This window comes from Tupaia chinensis, unplaced genomic scaffold (genome assembly GCF_000334495.1).
Source record: "Tupaia chinensis unplaced genomic scaffold, TupChi_1.0 Scaffold000392_1, whole genome shotgun sequence".
Classification (NCBI taxonomy): Eukaryota; Metazoa; Chordata; class Mammalia; order Scandentia; family Tupaiidae; genus Tupaia; species Tupaia belangeri.
Genome location: NW_006159894.1, coordinates 5,659,573 through 5,679,951, shown reverse-complemented (window position 1 = coordinate 5,679,951; position 20,379 = coordinate 5,659,573).

Genomic DNA, 20,379 nt, shown 5'->3' with positions numbered 1-20,379 from the left:
TTTTTGGGGGGGGGGCGGATTTTCACTATAGGGCACGTGTGCTTGCCAGACAGACAGAGACATAGAGACAGAAAGCGAGAAATCACTCCCCAGGGGGGATGGTCACGACGCAATCCCTTCTCCTCCATTCTCCTCTCGGGATCTTGGGCACGAACGCACACACACCCGGCGTGAGATTTAAGCCACCAGGTCTGAGATGAGAACCATGGTCGACTACGTGGTAGTCCAGTGACATAGCCATTACGCTAACTGCTGGTTCCCCTGAGTTGAAATCTTAAATTACAGGAGTCAATAATGAAAGGAGCTGTTCTTTGTGTTTGTTTTTGTTTGTTTTGTTTTGTTTTGGTCTTTGTTGAATGATTTTGTTTTGTAGGGATTAATTGGTTTATCTGGATAGTCCTGAGCCTGAATTCTTCCCTCTCACTATCTGGTGACCTGGGGCAAGTCATTAGCCTCTAAGATTCTTTATTGTCTTAGCTGTAAATTGGAGATAACTACCTCCTTGGATTGGTGTGGCTCTTCTGGGTAGTCAGGATCTATCTTAATGTTTTTCACATTAAGAATAGGTACCAAATAGGGACCAGCAGTTAACATAATGGCTATGTCACTGGACTCCCATGTAGTTGACCATAGTTCAAGTCGTGGATCGGGCAGCTTAAACTCATGCTGGGCGCGTGTGCGTGCGTGCCCAAGATCCCAAGAGGAGAATGGAGGAGAAGGGATTGTGGTGTGGCCATCCCCCCCGGGGGGGGGGGGTGATTTCTCACTTTCTATCTCTCTGTCTCTCTCTGTCTTTCTGGCAAGCACACGGCACCCTATAGTGAAAACCTCTCCAAAGGAAAAAAAAAAAGAAGAATAGGTACCAAGTAAATATCCTTTCCCCTTCTTCTTCCCTTGTATTTAAGGGAAGGTCTTTTTGTGTTTTATTTTGATTTTTATTTTCTGATCCTCATAATTAAGATATTCTCAAGTACCGTGCTATTGCCATGAGATTTTCTAGGTAAAAGAAATCATTAACAGAGTTAAAGTGGTGACATCAGAACTCAGAGACCGGTTGGATAAAATTCAATTTAGTCCAGAAGCTTTTTATGCAGAGGGATTTCTAGATTATTAGACCAAAAACTTTATTTATTACAAAGCACTGAAGCAGTACTGGAGAAAAAGTACCTTGGAAATCTTTAGAAATATGTTCTCCAAATAGGCTGGCCTCAAGCCAAATTAGGATTTAGGTGGTATTTCATTCATTCATTCATTAATCTATGGAGTCATTCATGTCCCAAACATAGCACTTTCTAGATGCTAGACATTACAACAATCCTTGCCTCAAAGAGCTCATGATAGAGTGTTAGAAGATTAATTGTAATACCATGTGGCATGCATATCTATTTTACTAAAATAGTAAAGATAAAGTTACTTTCATTAAATACCTTAGGGTTCAAAAACCCATCTTTTCTTATTAGTAGCTTCCCCGACTCCAATCCATTGGCCTTTTTTTCTGAATGTAAGAAGTATACCTAGGGAGAAATGGCGTGTCTCAGCCTCAATCACAGTTGGTATCACCGGGTTTTTCTCATTGGAGTTTGAACGAAATGATGAGTGCAACTTCTGTGTCTCTTTCTTGAAATCCCTTGCTATGAATTTCCACTCTTTCTTCCTCACAGTCTGGAAAAGCAATTCCAAACAACGGTCTAAGCTGTGAATCGAGGCTAACGAAGCCTCCCTGCATAGTCTTGTTCCTTGGATGACTTTGTGGAGCATAGGCAGCCACTTGCCTTGGACTGACATATGAAAAAGCAATGAGCTTTCAAGTACATTAATCCACTAAATTTGGGGATCTCCTTTTTTTAAATTATTATTATTCAGGTTTTTGCTACAGGGTGCATGTGCTCAGCCTAGACAAACAGACAGACACAGAGAGAGGGAAGGTGAGAAGTAACCCCTCAGAGGAGATGGCCATGCCACAATCTCTTCTCCCATATTCTCCTCTTGGGATTTTGGGCACACATGCACATACACCCTGTGTGATTTTCAAGATGCCACATCTGAGACTTGAAGTGTAGTTAGCCATGTGGGAGTGCAGCGCCTTAGCCACTGTGTCACCTGCTGGTCCCTAGGGAATCTCCCTATATTGTTTCTATTGTATAAAACCTAAGTAGTGGGACTGTCAGGTGGCATAGAAGTTAAAGGCGCTGAATTCCCACATGGCTGACTGCGATTTGAGTCCCGGACCTGGCAGCTGGCTTCCTAGGTGTCCCTTTCTCTCTCTGTCTCTGTTTGGTTAAATTAAAAAAAATTATAATAACAAATGGAATTAAATAAATAAATATTTTAAACACTAAGTAGTCAGGAAGTTTTTATTTTTTGGATTCTAAGGTAACAGAATAATATGAACATCTTTTGATGTATACACGTAGAAGCTTTTGTTGGCCACATGAAATTCCTTAGGAATTAGACTAAACCCTGTGTCCAAGTACAAGTCTATACTGGTTCTGTATATTTGATTTTATACAATTGAAAGTTGAAATAACTCCTTAAGCAAGGGTCAAGACCAATTTTTTTTTTCCACAGGATCCTATCATCTTTGCTAGTCCAAGATTCGCAAAAGTAGTACAGAAGAAAGTGAAGGTATTCTATAAATATATATATATATATATATATATATGTATTCTTTTTTTGTGTGTGTGGTGGGAGAACTGTTGGAGTACAGTGGCAATAGGAAAGTTGGAGTCTGACCATAAAAGCCATGCGTAAGAAGGTAGTGGCAGAAAAAGGGAAGGCAACTCTTCAGTTGTCATCTGGTTCATTCAATAATCCAGGTAGCCCAGGGACTGCCTACCACTCTAGACTTACAGCCTTCTCTTAGCCCCATTCACCTGCAGTCTCCTTGTCTGTACTACGGACCCTCTAAGTTGGCCTTTTTTATTTTCGTTCAGAAGACCAACAGCCATTGTGATCTATACAAAGAGGAGAAGACTCCACTCATTCATTACCCATTCATTTAACAAATAGTCACTGAGTGCATACTTTATGTCAGGACGAGTATCAGTGTGTGTTTTCGTGGGTCTTGACTGAGACACTCTGGCTCAGAAAGTTGTGAGTGTAACGTGCGAGGGGCACAGCGGGCAGGCACAGGAGAGGTAAGGCACACCGCAGGAACCGACGAGAATCACACAGGCGTGCAGAGGCGCAGCACGAGGCAGGTGTCTGTTGTCACTCTGCCGTGATAGAGGCATGTGATTAATTACACAAAGAGACCATATGTATATTTCCTCACTTACTAATTGCAATTAGTTGCAGGAGCACTGAACATATTGCTCACAGTGAATGTCAGGACATTTCACTGGATTCCCCTTGGTTCTCTGCGAAGCCACAATTAACTTCACTAATTATTCCCTTCACCAAATGTGCTTCACTTAATGAAGAACCAAACTAATGAATGTTGATCTTTTAGAAACATTTTTTTTTTCTAGAAGCCATCTTGGCTGGCATCCAGTTAACATCAACAATGACTCCTTAGACATAATCACAAGTATCATATCAGTCCAAAGCTTAACAATGACTCCTTAGACATAATCACAAGTATAAAATCAGTCCATGAGAGAGAGGACCAACCTTCATGTTCAAGAATTCCTTCATTCCTTCTTCAGGGATGAAGAGACTTTCTGCTCTGGCAATAAGGCACGTGGTGCTTTTGGCTGGATGTACTTTGGGAGTTTTTGTAGCTGGCCAAGCAGATATCTCTGCAGCAATGAATTCTTAGCAATTTGTAGTGTGTGTGTGTGTGTGTGTGTGTGTGTAATTTTATCTTTCTGTCTGTGTGTGTGTGTGTGTGTGTGTGTCTGCGTGCATGTGTGACAGAGTTGGCACACAAGAAGTGGACTAGACTAGAAAGCATCATATTACAAGTGAACAAAAATCTTGTTTCGATGTCAGCAATATACCCAGAGTTGAGCGGAGTGTCGTCCCTTCTCTCTTATGATACAGGTGACAGTGACTCAAACATTTTCTACTTGGAACTCTGATGACTTTTCTCAAGATACCTGTGAATCTCCAGCCTCTTTAACCCCTGTGTGTGTGCACGTGTGTGTGTGTGGGGGTGGGGTGGTGGTGTGTGTGTGTACACAATAGCTTACATGTTTATAACTTTAGGTTCCTATATCCATGTATCTTGCCTTTATGCCACATTGTATTGATTTGAATGTGAAACACAATACCTTCTTTGATTTACACACGCACACATGCACACACACTCCCAAAGCATTCATGAGAATGAGAAATTGGGGGCAAGATCATAAATGGGTCACCCCAAACAAGATCAAGCAGGAGATGTGGCATTTCTATCTTAAGCTGTCCTTTAGGTTCCTCACTCCATGGAGTTCTTTGTGACATCTAGTTTTAGCTAGGTCCACATTGGGAAGAACAACATATTTCTCTCTCTGTATTCTGCAAAGTGATTTAATAATTCTCCTTTGAAACCTTAGTGATTCTCTGCCTCAAGCATACTCATCATTTTCTTCCCCAAAAGACCAAGAAGAAAAGAGAGAGGCCAGAGATAATTCTCTGTTCAGTAGAAATTCTTGTGCCAGTTGCTAGGACAATACTTCTTTTCACTTCATCATTACTGCAATACGTCTTCCTAACTACCACTTAAATCCCTGAGCCCTAGACAGCTTTCTAATACACAACCTCTGTTGTGTGCTGTAATAGCCATGTGAGCCAGGCAGGGCAGCAATGACCACACTTCATAGATAAGGAAACAGCCTCCAGGTGATGAACTCAAATGTGTATAACTTATTTTTCTAAGGTTCTTTCTGTCTTGTCTTGCTCCAAGATGGCTGTCTCATAGTGATATGAGAGAGGTCAAGAAGTAGTAACTAACTAGCCCCCGCCTTCTTTTGTTCTCCTCCTAATGCTGTCTTGGTTTGAGGCAGTGCTCTGGGGGTATATTAAACAAAATGTGAGAGAAACCAACCCGTATGGCATTATTTGCAATGTTCCTCAACCTGGGCATTATGGGAATTTTGTGGCAGGTAATTATTTGTTGCAGGGGAAGGAGGGATGTCCTATGTTTGTAGAATGTCTGCACCATCCCTGGCCAGTGGAACTTCTGCTCCTAACTCACAGTTGTAACAATCAAGGATTTCTTCAAACTTTACCAGTTTCCCCGGTCAAGAATTATGGGGTTATTGTCACAGAGTTATTATGGTGTTGGTTTGTTATATTCATGATCTGGACTGGGGATAGGCAGTCATGTTTAACATCTCAGAAAGGAGGTGTAGACTGTGCACAGCCTTTGAACTTTGTGTTTCTTTTCACTGCAATGAGTTCATGTGCCTTCTCTTTGGTGAGATAAGAAAAGGGAAATATGCCAATCCTCTCCCATGGTGGGACCTCTTTTGATGGAGTACTGATGCTGGTATCTCTGGTTTTTATAATGAATGACCCAAGCAGTGCCAAGAACCATGAGCCAGTCCATTTAGGGAAAAGACAGGGCATTTGAACAGCTTGACATTGAAGGCATAAATTGTTGGGAAAAGCAAATGTGAGCTGGAGATATTTGTAAATGTGGCAGACAGTAATCCTGGCATTTTGTGTTAATTGTTTTTCTCAGGCAGGAGACTCCTGTGATTTACATCCTGGAGCTGGCTTACGGGGCTGAGCCAGACAGCTCATCACATCCAGAGATGAGTAGGGATGTGACAGCTGCCTCAAAAAACGAAAGGAAAGACAGGGTGCTTTGTTGTCTTAGAAGTTTTCCATTGTTCCAGAGCCTCAGAGATGCTGTCAGGTGCCTTAGGGGAGGCCGGGGGGATGAAAAGGGAGAGATCTATGTACCATAGCTAAAGAAGGATCCCTGGAAAAAGTCCTTCACATCCAAGGGCTCAAAACCAGACAACTGCCTGAGGTTTGGTTTGTCTAGCCCAGCCTGTCAGTGGGACCCTGCCATGCAATGAGGGCAGGATTGGGAAAGGGAGGTAAAGACTTCAGAAGGATTGGGGTGGGGTAATCCTACAAATATTTTAATCAGTGCATAGTTTTTTTTTTTTAATAGATTTTTACTATAGGATGCATGTGCTCTCCAGAGAGACAGAGAAAAACTGAGAAATTACACCCCAGGAGGATGGCCATGTTGTAATCCCTTCTCCTCCATTCTTCTCTTGGGATTTTGGGCATGTATGCACATGCACTCAGCATGAATTTTAAACCACTGGGTCCTGAACTTGAACCATGGTTGACTATGTGGGAGTCCAGCAACATAGCCATTATGTCATCTGCTAGTCTTGTAGAGTCTATTTTAATCCTTGCTTATCTGGTACAGCTGAGAGGCAGTTGTGATGAAGAAACAGGAAAAGATTGGTGGTCTCTCCTGAGTCAGTATGTTCTCCTTTTGTAACCTTTCTAGAGGTTCCTTGCCCAGAAGCTATTTCTGCTTTCTCCAAACCACAAATATGAGACAAGCTCCCTTGTCCTTAGTGAGACTTACACAACAGGTAACCTGCAGATGCATGCAGAATAATGGTGGGACAAAGAGGCTCTGCATTCAGTCATAAAGGATAGAAAAGATGTTTATTGGTCAATGAGAGGTCAGGATTCAGCCAGCAGGACTGAAACAGAGCCAGCAGGTCAGACAGGTGGTGGCACTGACTGGACAAGGTGGGCTTCTTGGGCAGTTTCACGTCAGCCTGGCCAAAGCCAGAAACATGTTTCCAGAATCGCTTTCACTGCAAGGTTCTGGGTCAGAGTGAGCCCAAGGAGAACCTGACAAAGATTTAGAAAGTGGCAGTAAAACAGCAGGGATTTCTTTTGAAAGGTGGTCATGGTCACTGATGGTGACAAATGGACACCCAAATGCCCACTGGGTTCTGACTTGGCTGTGTTGTCTTCCTTACTACACTCAGTTCATCTTACCAGTTCATCTAATCAATAGTGTCCCTAGGCCCACCAGCCACCTGATATTGACACACAAAAGTAGCAGCTCCACAGATTTCTCCACAAACTCCTTCTTAAAGATCTTTTAATTAGGCGTGTTTTGCCTCTTGAATTCTCCTGTCATCTCTCACTTGTCCATCTGCATCAGGTGGACTTGAAATGGAAAAGTTAATAACCTTCACTTTCAACCCCCCTCCACATCGCGCATGATCTAATAGTTCCAGTCTAAGTTAATAAAATGCTCTTTGTTTTAAAAAAGAGTATACTCATTTCTTCCATGAGTGAGAGACACAGATATACAAAGAGATATAGAGAGAGGCTTCCTCCTCAAGCTGGCCTTCATGCTCCCACCCACCCTCTGAGTTAGCAGGCTCTAGAACATGGACATGTGTATCTGGTGTACTTAGAGTAGTCTCTGGAAGAAACCTGTATTTTCCGAGATGAGTCAGACTCACAGAGATTGCCTTTTACCACTGTGCAACTGAGGCCCCGGTAAAATGCTTATTTTCATACTACTTGGAGTGCTTTGTTTTCCCAGCTGAGTCTGACTAGCATAGTTGGAGAGCTCCTAAGAAGTTTGGTTACCTGTTTGCTAGAGTTGATCTTCATGTGTTCTAAGAGAATAGAGTCTATTTTAATCCTTGCTCATCTGGTACAGCTGAGAGAAATGCTTTAAAAAATGGATAATGGATACAGAGCAGCCTAGAATGGAGTTTGCAGAATTTATTCAGTCAATCATTCTTCAATAAATAAACAGGGGAGGACATGCCAGAGAATGTCCCAGAAATACAACGCTAATTAGTAAATAGATATGGCTACTTTACACAGAGATTTTAGAGTTTCAAACCAACAGATAACAGAAAGTTAACAAGTAATAAAAATATGATTATACGTGGCTTTTGTTTATTACTCGGTACTTATCACAAGGTAACAGAAAATAGTGTGAATGATGGTGAGATTCATTTCTATTGAAGTGCTTGGGAAGGTCCCTCTGAGGAAACTGACATTTAAACAAACACAAGATGAGATGGATTCAGTTTTGGGAGGGTGTATTCTATTTGAAGAGAACAGTGTGTGTGAAGGGCCTGAGGCAGAGCAGAGATACTATGACACAGACATGGGAGAACACCAAGGAATTTTTTTGTGTGTAATAGTGACTAGCTCTTTTATTAAAAAAATAACAGTTTCAGGTCAAAATAGAAATGAAGCCAAAGAACTCCAGAACTCCTGAAGCCAATTGGTTTAGATCCAGATGAAAGTTGAAAGTGGCTAAGGATTAGGATGGTGTTAGGAATAGGACTCCTCTTGGGCCAATCCATGCCTTTGTGCAAAGTAGAAAAGAACCACTACTTCCTCCGAGCTGAGTAAACCTAAAGCAAGGGTTCTTGGCTAGCCAAGTGTAGTCTGGGCTGCATTTCTGTTCCCACTTTAGCAGGGCGTATCCCGCATTACCACATACAGTGGCTGGATCAAAGCTGGGAGTTTATGTTAAGCATGAAGAGGCTGCCTGACACCAGAGGAGTTTCTGAATTTCTTGCTAAAGAGGAATTTCTTGGGTAAATATACTGCATCTGGTTATGTGGAGAGCAACTAGTTGATGGTGTACCTGAGCCAATTGTGACATTAATTGGCACTTCCAATGCCGTTATTGTTTATCTCAATTTATTTTGTTATTTCGAGGGCTTATTTAGGCATGATTAACAGGATGTGTAAAAATTCTAACCTCCTGACCACCACTTCAAGATCATGGTGTTAGGTCTCAAGGGGCACACAGACAATTTACAGACCAGGGGCTGTCTCTGGTTTGGGAACCTGTCAGTTTTCTAGAGTGTGGAAGGGAGGTGAGGGAGAGGGAGTTGCATTTACTGAACCTTCACTACATACCAGATTCTTGTAATTTAACTAGTCATTTAACACACAATCTTCCAGGAGGTAGGTACTTTCAACCCCCTTTTATATAGGAAGACTCCAAAACTTAGATAAATTAGGTAACGTGTCCAATCTCAATCAGTAAGTACTAAAATGGGATTTGGCCCCAGATCTAGCTTATCAGAAGCCTGTGTGACCAAAGTAAAAGGAGATGCCTTTGGAGTTGCTGTAACCAAAGCAGTTTGAGAATAGACTCAGGTATCAGTGACCTGTGGCATTAGCCAGAGTCCTTTAGCTATCTGTGTGAATGAGATACCTGTTTTTATTTTTCTGGAAGTAAGTAATCCTGTGTTGGAGATGTGAAGATTAACGTACCATAATTAATGTTTGATTGGCCAGGAAAAAAATAAGAGGAATTTTTTGTTGAAAGCAGCTTTTAAAAAAAAATTCATATATTTAGTTCTTCAGAGAGAGAAAGAATGAATTCCCAATAGTGTCTTGACACCATGATCCACTGCAGTTTTAGCTAGCAAGCATGTGTCCAGTGTATCAGGGAGGGCTTCGAGATGTGAATCTGGACCTTTCCCTGTAGGTCAGCCTTGCAGTGACATGTTTTAGCCCTGCAAGATTGTTCAGCCCTTGAGACCAGCCTTTGCTTGTCCTCCTTGAGCAAGTCATGCCAGCTGTTCATTGTTGGGTATCTATGATGTGCTCTAGTGACATGGGTATCTGTCAGGGAGGAGGACCATGTAATAATCTTATTGTCACCTTAGGTCATCTTGGGAAAAACTAGAACGGTGAAATATGATCATTCTCAGTAGAGGAGCTTGGGCCTTGAGCACCTGACCTACGACTTAAGCATCATCTTGGCTGTTCCAAAAAGAAAAAAAAGAAAGGTCCCATCTCTAGCAGAGTATGCATCCTTGTGTTGGAATGCCCATATTCCAGTCTCTTGATTATCAAGAAGAGAAGAGACAACTACTTTCAGTGTTCAAGTGCTAAAACATCCCAGAGAGAAGGTCCTTCCCTGAGCTGGCTCGGGCTGGCTTTTTGACTTGATGTTGATTTAGGCTGCTTTCTTGAGTGTTGTGAAGGTTCTCTAGGGCAGGAAACTGGGGTTTCCTTGCTTCCAGGCAAACAACCACAAGTATAAGAAGTTAAGTGTCAGTGTGTTTGGGTTGGAGAGGGACTATTGTGTACATACAAGAGAGAACCATCTATCTTTGATTTAAAAGAAATCTGGGCTAGGTAAAAAATCAAATATCCATATGCTTCTTATCTGTCATAATAATGTTTAAAGGATACCCAAGTGGTGAAAAGCTGTGCTGTTTGCCAAAGGCTACATATGAATGAAGCCAGGCATTCTCATTTTATTCTTCCTTTCTGAAGGTTTTGAAAAAATACTTACCTGAAAAAAAAAACTTACCTGGTGAGTGCCAGCTCCTTGGAGAGTTCTTCAAGTAGAATTCATCACTCAGGCATAAGGATAACTTCATGTCCTTCTGCTGGCTACTTGAAATGATAACATTCATGATCCAGGGATATGAATAAGTCACGTTTTTGCCTTTTGGTACTGGGTTGTTAAAAAAAGTCATGCCATATTTTTTTGTGTAGAAAAAGAAAAATATGTCTTGAGTTTTCTAACAACTCAATAAATCGACAGCACAGCAGCAAAAGAATGAAGGTTAACTCAAGTTATAATAGGTTGGGAAGTACAGGAGAAGAGAGCCTGACCTAGATGATAAAGCAGAAAAGTTTATTTTATCTTAACTGTGATTTCTATGAACATGATAGAGCAATGTGAAGGGCTTTCTTTTGTATTCCTCTGAATTCTTAGCTTGATGTTACTGACTCACAAGAGACCTCTCTGTGCTGTGTAAGGTAATGTAGTTCACTGACCTATTGTCATCTTCTAGCTCCTTGCTTCATTCCCTCTGAACAGTATTGGTCACAGTAATGGAATCCAACACAACCTGAACCACTCAGTAAGGGGAACTCGATTCATATAACTAGGCAATTCAGGGATAATTTGGTTTAGGATAGCTTCATGTTTGTGCCTCAAGAGCTTGGCAATCTTAGTGTAAAGGGTGTCCCATTTCTCAAAATTACAGCGTCCTCACTTGATGCCCTGACTGCAAAGAGCTTGCCTTGGGTGCTGTGCTTACCTTGAACCAGAGCCAGTTATAATTACAGGTGAAGCTAAACTCTCACTGATCAAGTCTGGGCTTCTTGTCTGCTCATAGAATCTGAGAACGGGAGCCTCTTCAGGTGATAAGCACTAACAGTGGGGAAGAAAGTATAGTTATCAGAAGAAAAAATTGATTTCAGTCAGAACAAATGAGTGAATATTTTACTAGAACATTATTTTAAAATTTTTACTATTTGTCCTTTTATGTTAAAAAATAAAAACAGACAAAAATATTTGTGACCTCCAACAAGTCCATATGTTTCATGAAGGTAGGACAATGTTTATTTTGTTCACTAATGTATTGCTACTGTCTGTCAGAGCACATGGCAGATTCTAGACATTCAATAATATTAGCTGACTAAGTGAATGAGCAAATTCTTGAGTCTTTGATATCCCTCATCTTGCCTTGGATAAGCTTGAAGTTAAACTCAGAACAAAGAGGAGGAAGAAGACTCAACAGATTTGTCACTTTTTTCAAGATCCTTTTGTAAGTTTAAAATCTGAGTTGATATTTTTGGCTCCTATCTTTATAATGTTTAGAGGACTGGAGGTGTCTTTGAGAAGCTCTTTAATACAAGACTCTGCCTAAAGAATAGAAGACACCTCCCTAACTTTATTTTCATCGCTTGAGTATCTCTGAGTAAGATTACCAGAGCTTCCTTCTTAATCTGCCCTCTCACTTCTTGGTAATTATTTCTAAGCAGTCTGCCCTTTCCAGCAAAAGGGCCTGCAGAAAGGGGGCACAGTTAACATAAATACCCCCCCCCCTTTTGACTCCAGAAGGAAGCCCATAGACTCTTTTCTAATCAATGTAGGGAACAGTAAGCTTAACAAAGTAATGAACTTGAGATATTCCAGACTCCTTATGATGCTCTCAGAGATATAGTCTCTGGTCTGCACTTTTCTGTTTTCAAGAAGCTAAGTGGAAATTAAAGTGTACTCAATATTCTGTAAGTGACTTCCTTAGAAATGCAGATATATTCAACTCCTTCTGACTCTGCCTCCAAGACAGCTCTCTTCTCAATCTGAAACGTCTTTGGAAATGGCTCACTGGACGCTTTCTTACACGAAGTGAGGACATGCATATCTAAGTTATTTCTACTCGGGTGACATTTTCCCATGGATCCTTTCCACACATAGGAAATAAAATTCTGGTCTAGGGGTTACTTTCCAGAAACTCCACATCCTCTCTCATCATATTCCTCAAGGTCTGCCAATTTTTATGGCCCTCAAGATCTTCCTGAGGTCCTGACTAAATCTTTCTTGCTCTCACTCTCTGTTGACCTCGTGTCCTTTATTCCCATTGGAAATGGACATGAGCTGACAGTATTGCTCCATCGGCTGATATTTGGGTCTCAAAAACTTTCCATGTCTCCAGATGTCCAGAATATCTTCTGAATAAGTCTGATTCTATAAACTATTTTACAGGAGAACTACAATTTCACAGAGTAGTAAGGGAAGACTTCATGAGCAAGTCATTTTTGTATAAGTATTTAAAGGCAGTGTATCAGGCAGGGTTTCTGAAGGAAACTAGGCCAATCAAAGGGGTATTTGAAAAGAGTTTAGTGAAAAGATCACTGATGAAAGTGAGGATACAGGTAAGGGAAACTGGGAAGGATGGTGAAGCTCTCAAAGACTACCACCAGCAGAAAACAATAATATTCCAAGGCTTGAAGGTGCCCCATGAAGTTGCCCCATGTAGCCTTGAGAGAAGATTTTCTCAGCATGATCTGTGGCCTTGAGTGAAGAATCATATCCTCTGAAATTGTGGTTGGAAGAGAGGAAGCTGGGAAAGAAATGCCCCAACCTTCTTTCTCTTTAACCACTAATTCTTGCCAATGTTTCCCCACTAGTTGAACCTAGTCAAAACCAGAAGACCAAGAAGGCTGGGTGATGTTGTCTATAGAGAAAGGCCTCCCTAGCCTGAGTGTAGGACAAAGAACAGAGACTTTACAGTATAGGACATAAGTTAGCAAACTCCAAGCAAAGAGAGCAGCACATTTAATGTTTCTGAGATCTGAGTGTGCCTGGAGTGTTTGAGGAGCTGAAAGGAGGCTGATGTAGCTGGAGTGGACTGAATAGGAATGGAATTGCTTTTGAAGATTCTGCAGATATTCTTGGCTTTGACTGTGCCTTAAATAAAAACTGTTGTGCAGCATGATGAATCCAACCATTACCTCTTGAAATGTTGCAATTAATAGAGGTTTTGACTTGTTGGAATGGTGCATCAACATGGTTTTACTACATCATCCTTCATTGTTAGACTGCCAGCTGCTGTGTGTGTACACATGTCTGGGTGGGAGGCTAGAAGAGGCTCAGAACCCTAGGTAAGATGACTTTCCTCTGCTCAGGTCAAATTTATGAGAAAGGCAGAGGACCAGGGATTGCTCCTACAACTCAGTTTACAGCTGTTTCCAAACAAGTGAGCTAAGACTCACAGAATAGAATGGGAAAAAAAAAAAAGAAAGAAAGGCAGGACAGCCACTTCATTTTTCTGACCTGTAATGGCTGTGTCCCTGAAAACTCTTGCCTACTGGTTTCTAGACAAGACATTTGGGAGCAATCACTGGCCTGGTGTTCCTCTCAATTCTTTCTTATTCTGAACAGATGTTTCTTTGCCTTCCTAAGAAACAGGCAGAAACTCGGTACAATTCTCTATCAGTGGTTATATAAACTTTTTTTCTTTTGTATATATGAAAGTATTCTGCATGTGTGTTTCCTACTCTTAGTAGTGAACAAATGAAGACACAGGCAATGTCTGCTACAGACTAGAGTCTACCCAATGTTTTTGGTGCCACTACCTCCTTAACAGGAAGTGACATGTTTTGGATACATTTCTTACATCAGTGTTCAGGGCCAGCCAATGATGTGGTGGTTAAGATAGCTGGATCCCACATGGCTGATTGGGTGGTTCAAGTCCTGGACCTGGGGACTTGAAAACTGCACCAAGTGTGTATGCTCAAAATCCTGAAAGGAGAATGGAGGAGAAGGGATTGAGGCATGGCCATCCACCCTGGAGGGAGCTTTGTTACTCCTCCTCCCCTCTTTTTCTGTCTCTCTCTGGTGAGCATACAGACCCTATAGCAAATTTAAAAATAAAGTCAGTATCTGCAGGGTGACTATGGAGTGATTGGGAAATGACTTGTGGTAGTTGAAACAATACACTTGAGAGGTTGAGATTAAGCTGCTCTACATAGGTAAATATGACTTTGATAGATAAAGGGGTAGAAATGGGTGTTTTTGCTAGTGAGATACAGCAAAAGCTTGGAATTGGGACAGACTGTGATTTATTAGAAGAAAAGTGTGTGGCTGGAGTATTGCCAAATGATAATGAGTATAGCCAAGGTTGAAGGGGAGAGTTGAGGATTTTCTACTCCCTTTCTTAGTAAGTAGAAGACTTAGAGTCAGTTTCTGGCTGAAGCTTGACTAGGACTAAATTGGAGATGGTCCATGATGGCAGTATATGGCAAGGGAGCAACTCAAGATGATGTTCTGATCAGAAGAAAGGCAGAACCAAAGAAGAAATCTGGACAAAATATGTCATTGAGTGAGTTTATCTAATACAGGTTCTGGAACGATACAAGGAAGTCTCTGATCTCAGGTGGAAGGAAACAATGGGATCCTGAAGCAAAGAAGAGAAAGGTGAAAGGAAATGAGTAAAATGGGGGAATGGAGGAAAAGATTCAGGGAGTGTTTGGAAGGACAAATGGCAGGCAGAGCAAGGGGGAATCTCAGGCTGTGTCATCAGCCTGTGGCCTCCATTCATGGAGGGTCCATGACTGCTCAGGGATGATGAACAAGTTTCGAGCCCTGAATGCCAGGCTAAGAGGTTTGGGCTTTACCCCACTGATGCTTATATGGTATATATAATCCAGTTGTGTCAGACCCTCCCTTATAAGCAGTTCTCAGCCCATTCCTATGTTGAGGCAGGGCTCTAGGGTGTCTCAGAGTACTCATTCCAAAATGCACAGTCAAAAATGGAGACTTTTAAAATAACTTTTGGGAGGACCTGAAGAGGCTCATGTTGCATTACCTAAAGCAAAATCTTAATAAAACACTCTTTAGACTTTATCCTTAGTTCTCCCACCACCACAATTCCTGTTCCTAGCAACCACCTTATTTTTCCTTTTTTTCTTCTTCTGGTAAATCCCTTTTAGAGTCCCAGCCATGTCTTGCTCTCTGTGCCTACCGAGAAAAACAAAGTGGAAAATGATTGACAGTTCTTGCCTCAAGTATATTCACTGGAGGACTTCATGACCCCAATCCAAGCAGTTTTTGTAATGATATTAATCTCATAAAACAAAACTCTTCATAAAGAGAAATTCTTTCCTTCAGTATTTTCACTCTGGGTTCCCTAGATGAGGCCTCCAGAAGTGGTTGAGCACAGAATAGTATGTAATAGGATCAGCCTGGCAGCCGTTGTCCGGGAGGTGAAGGGATATCAAGGAGGCTCAACCCATAAAGCAAAGAGGAGTTTGCTGTCCCTGTCCAAGCAGGAAGCAGGGTGGATTAGAATTTTACAGTCATGGTGAACTCATAAGAATAGGACAATTGATGTCCATTGGGTACCCAAAACAGGGCAGAGCTCTGAGGCTCCAGCCTGAATCAGCCTGGGTTCTTGCCCTGGAAGAGCTCAGAGAAGACGAGGAGAGGAGTCCTTCTCTCATCTGAGTTTAGGGGCAGAAAATATAGTGTCCTTGAAGCAAATCTATGCATTTAGAAGTGTCTAAGAGTGAGTGACTGTGTAGGGCCCCTAAGCTTGGGAAAGAGCAATCTTGCAGAAATGCTACAAAAGAAGGAAGAAAAATTAATGAAAGAAAAATAGTTTCTGGGTGAAGGAAAAAACCGAACACCCCATAGGAGTTCCAGAAGGAAAAGGTTAAATATGACTTAGGGCTTTAAGCAGTGCACACATTTTTGTTAAGCACTTCCCCTTGTGATTTTTCTTCTTTAAAACATTTAGAGAACATGTTGTTGTTCCAGATTTCCAAACTGGCAATGGGGTGATTATGATTATAAAGAATTTTGATTAAAAACAATTCATAAAAGGCTTTGAAAGTCCTCATTACCTCTAGAGCCTGCTTCCATGTGCCAGTACCAACCAATAAAAGAGCTCTTTAGATCTTTTAATCACGCCTTTTAGAGTAGTTTGTTTCATTGCTTCTTAATGAACTTAGAGTTAATGCTGGTGAATGGGGCAGGGTCATACCCATTCAGTTCTTCAGAATAGAAAAGAGGTACCTTTGGATCCTTCTGTGTATTAGTCTGTAGAAGTTTGGCATAAATCTCTTCATTGTAATACTGTTTAATGGGGTGAACATATGTCATTATTGACACTGTCTAGGTTCTCACTGTTTCTGAAATCAATATCCTTGGTACTCATTGAATGTCCACAGTGAATGAGCCTATGTCACTCAGCTATCAAAGACACTTGATCTATGTCCCAATTCCATAGGCATTTAAACGTTGCAGCAGTTGACCTTCTGCAAGATTTCATCAGAAAGGGGAAAGCCTGCAGAATTAATGTCTAACTTCTGTCTTTCATATTTTCCATGTTCCAGAGGATAGGACCTATAGCTAAAATGTCAGCTGAGGCCCTTTGCCATTTCAAGATTTGGTAAAATTTCATACCCTCGTGGAGGACTCAACATCTTCCTGCTTTCTCATGTTTCTCTCTGTTGCCACCTCTGATTCCAACTTCTGTTGCCAGAACACTGAACTCAACTACTTTTCCAAGGAATATGCTCTGGTGTAAGGATTTATTTCTTCATTTTACTTTTTGGAAAACTTTTCTAAAAGGGAGGAGCAAAAGGGAGGGTGTTTGGTCACAGAGAACTCAGGCATCTGAACTCTTCTGACATTTTCTCTCCCATTATGTCTTTCTCTTTTTTCTAGTGCAAAAGCCTTCCCATTCTCCTGAACCTAAGGTTTCCCACTCTTTGAGTTCCTTAAAGTCTCAGTTTCAACTACAAGCAGTTTTCAAGCAGTCACTGAAAAGAAATGTACTGCTATCCCAAAAGGAATCTTGATGAACTTGATAAATTTTCTTTTATTCTTCTTCTTTTTTTTGTTCCAGAGGTTTTTGCTATAGGGCACGTGTGCTCACCAGAAAGAGAGAGATAGAGAGACAGAAAGTGAAAAATCACCCCCCAGGAGGGATGGCCACGCTACAATCCCTTCTCCTCCATTCTCCTCTCAGGATCTTGGGCATGCATGCACACATGTCCGGTGTGAATTTAAGCCACCAGATTTGGACCTTGAACCATGGTCGATTACATAGGAGTCCAGCAACATAGCCATTACGCCAACTTGTGGTCCCCTTATTTATTTTTTTAATGTATAATTTGAATTTTATTTTTTCCCAGAGGACAGTTCTTCAGTCCTTAGACACTCATCTCCTCCTTACAGGGGCTTTGGTGGAGGGTGAGGGGCAGTACCCGCAGGTCTAAATTGAGGTGGGGGTGTTCAGTCCTTCCAAGCTCCATGAGATCGATTCCTAACTACCTTGCTATGAATGGCACAAGTCACACAGTAATGTAGGCTCACATATAGCTTGGGGAACACTCAGGCATCAAAGACACTTGATTCGGAGCTGTCCCTGATGGCTGAGGCCTCTACTATGTTTCAGATGACAAACTTCTTTTTTTTTTCAGAGAAAAATTTTTGCTTTAGGGCATGTGCGCTCACTGGAGAGACAGAGACAGAGAGACAGAAAGCAAGAAATCACCCCCTAGTGGGGATAGTCATGCCACAATCCCTTCTCTTCTGGCTTCTTGGGATTTTGGCAGTACACACGCCTGGTGGGAGTTTTAGGTCACCAGATCTGGGACTCAAACCATGGTCGACTACATGGGAGTCCAGCAATGTAAATATAATGCCATCTGCTGGTCCCCCAGTTGATGAACTTTTTAATAGCCTCATCCTTGGGTATGTATCCAGGGCAGATCATGCAGAGAATAGGTTGCCCTTTTTGGCATCACAGTTGTTTCTTCTTTTCTTTGTTATCTTGGAAGTGAGGCTGTGAGAGAGGCTTTTCTTATTTTTGAAAACTTATTATTTTTAATTTGCTATAGGGGGCACTGCTCACCCAAGAGAGAGGGGGTGGGGAAGGTGAAAAAGTATACTTACCCCCGACAGATGGCCATACCACAACCCCTTCTCCTTCGCTCTTCTTTCGGGATTCTGGGCACACATGCATACCTGCCAGGTATGTCTTTTTTTCAAGATGTTGGGCCCAGGATTTGAGCCACAGTCAGCCATGTAGGATCGAGTCACCTTAACCACCATTCCACTGGGTGGCCCCTATTTATATGTATATGAATACACACACACACACACACACACACACACACACACACACACACATATATGTAGCTATTTAGGGTAAGATTATTGGGTATGCAGTGAAAAACTCTGAAGGAGAGAGATTTATGCTTACCTATTGATTATTAAATGCCCATCACAAGCTAGTCCAATCTGATTTCAATCCATATCAGTACTTTCTGGAGTACTATGCCACAACCAAAATAAACTCTTTCTCACCCTGTCTTTTCATTTCTTCATGCTCCTGTACAGGTTTCTTTCTCTGGGAATGTTCATCCTCCCTTTTCATCTGAAAAATTTTTGTGACCAATTCCATGGATGCAATCTCTCTCTGTAAAACCTTCTCTGTTCTCTTTCATTAGAATATAGTGCATTTTTCCCACCACCATTTTCTTTAACACTGTAGAGACTCCACCAAAATATTTATCTTATTAAATTTGTTTTGCTTTTTGCCATCTGCTTTTTCAAGACATGATCCTCTCAAGAAAAGGGACCATAAATAGCCATCTTTGTGTGCTTAATTCTTAGACAAATATTAGGCAAACATAGGAGTTCAATAGATGTTTTTGAGGGAATGAATGAACACCTGCATCATGATCATGTCTGCATTGTGACAGAGAGATGCAGTCTATCTAATTTGGTTTAAGAGACCAAATACCTTTGAAATGCTATAATCCAAAAAATGTAATGGTAGAATATAAGTCATGTTACATTTTTGTGTATTACACTTGGAATGCTCTTTTTCTCACTTTTCCAGATTTTTCTCCACAAGTTCAGCTGGAAGAAAGGATTTCCCTGTGTGAAATTCCTGAAGACCTTGCTAAAAACTCAGAGAGGTGGAGGCTTGTTGAAGGGATGAGTTCAGCGTGCTATGTGCTAATTAAGTAGATGAATGTTTGGCAGAAGAACTTACTTTATGATATGAAAAAGGAGAGACTAGACCTTTCTCATCACTCTTGATAGCATCTTAAGTTCTTTTTAGGAACATAATACAGCTATGATTCCAATAGATGACAAATATAGGGCATCTTTGTTTTTCTTCCTTTACTTTCTTCCTTTTCCCTTTGCTGTTCCTTTTCCCTTCCTTTCCCTTCCCTTCCCTTCCCTTCCCTTCCCTTCCCTTCCCTTCCCTTCCCTTCCCTTCCCTTTCCTTTCCTTTCCTTTCCTTTCCTTTCCTTTCCTTTCTTTCCTTTTTCCATTTTGCAAGATGGTATGAGATAGAGGAAGAGAAATGGAGAGTGAGAGAGTAACTCTTGTGGGGCATGGTTATCCCACTATCCCTTTTCCTCCTTTTCTCCTTCATTTTGAGATCTTTAGCATGCACCCACACATGCCTGGCATGTTTCTTAAGCCACTAGGTCTGGGACTCTAACTATGCAGTCAGCCATGTGGGGTCCAGCTGCCTTAACCACCATGCCATGGACTGACCAGACATACTTTATTTTATCCTCTCCTTCCTTTCCTACAGCAGACATTAATAAAGGAGTGCAAAACTCTTTTCTATTGAGCCAGTCAGAGGCTTCAGAATCCTTGTCAAGACAGGATTTCAGGCAACCATTGCCAGTCTTATCTGAAACATGATCCATATGCTAGATTCAATGCTTGTAACTGTGAAGGACACAAACATGGGTAACACACCTCTCATCTTTAAGACTTCTAGTGAATTTTCTCATTCTCATCTGATATTCAACCTCTGGTTAGGGGCTTTGCACAACCTTCTGCTTCACTATCTTCTGATATGCAAGTCCTATATGCAGTTTGGAATGGTGTTCTTTTTTCTTTCTCACTTCTTTTTTTTTTCTGGCTTAAAATATTTTATTAAACACTTTTAATGGTGCTTCCTACTTTTTAAGTTTAAAAATAAAAAATATATTTTTATTTCAACATAAATAAATTTATACTGGAGTTATTTTCTTTTATTGTGAGACATATGAGTAAAATGTTCATTAATATTTAAAAGCAAAGAATTTTCCTGCCAAAACTTTACATAGCTCAAGAGCACAACAAATTCTAAACATAGTAAGACCGTGTAATTATTTCAATATTTTAGGGAATGGTGAGTGATTAGC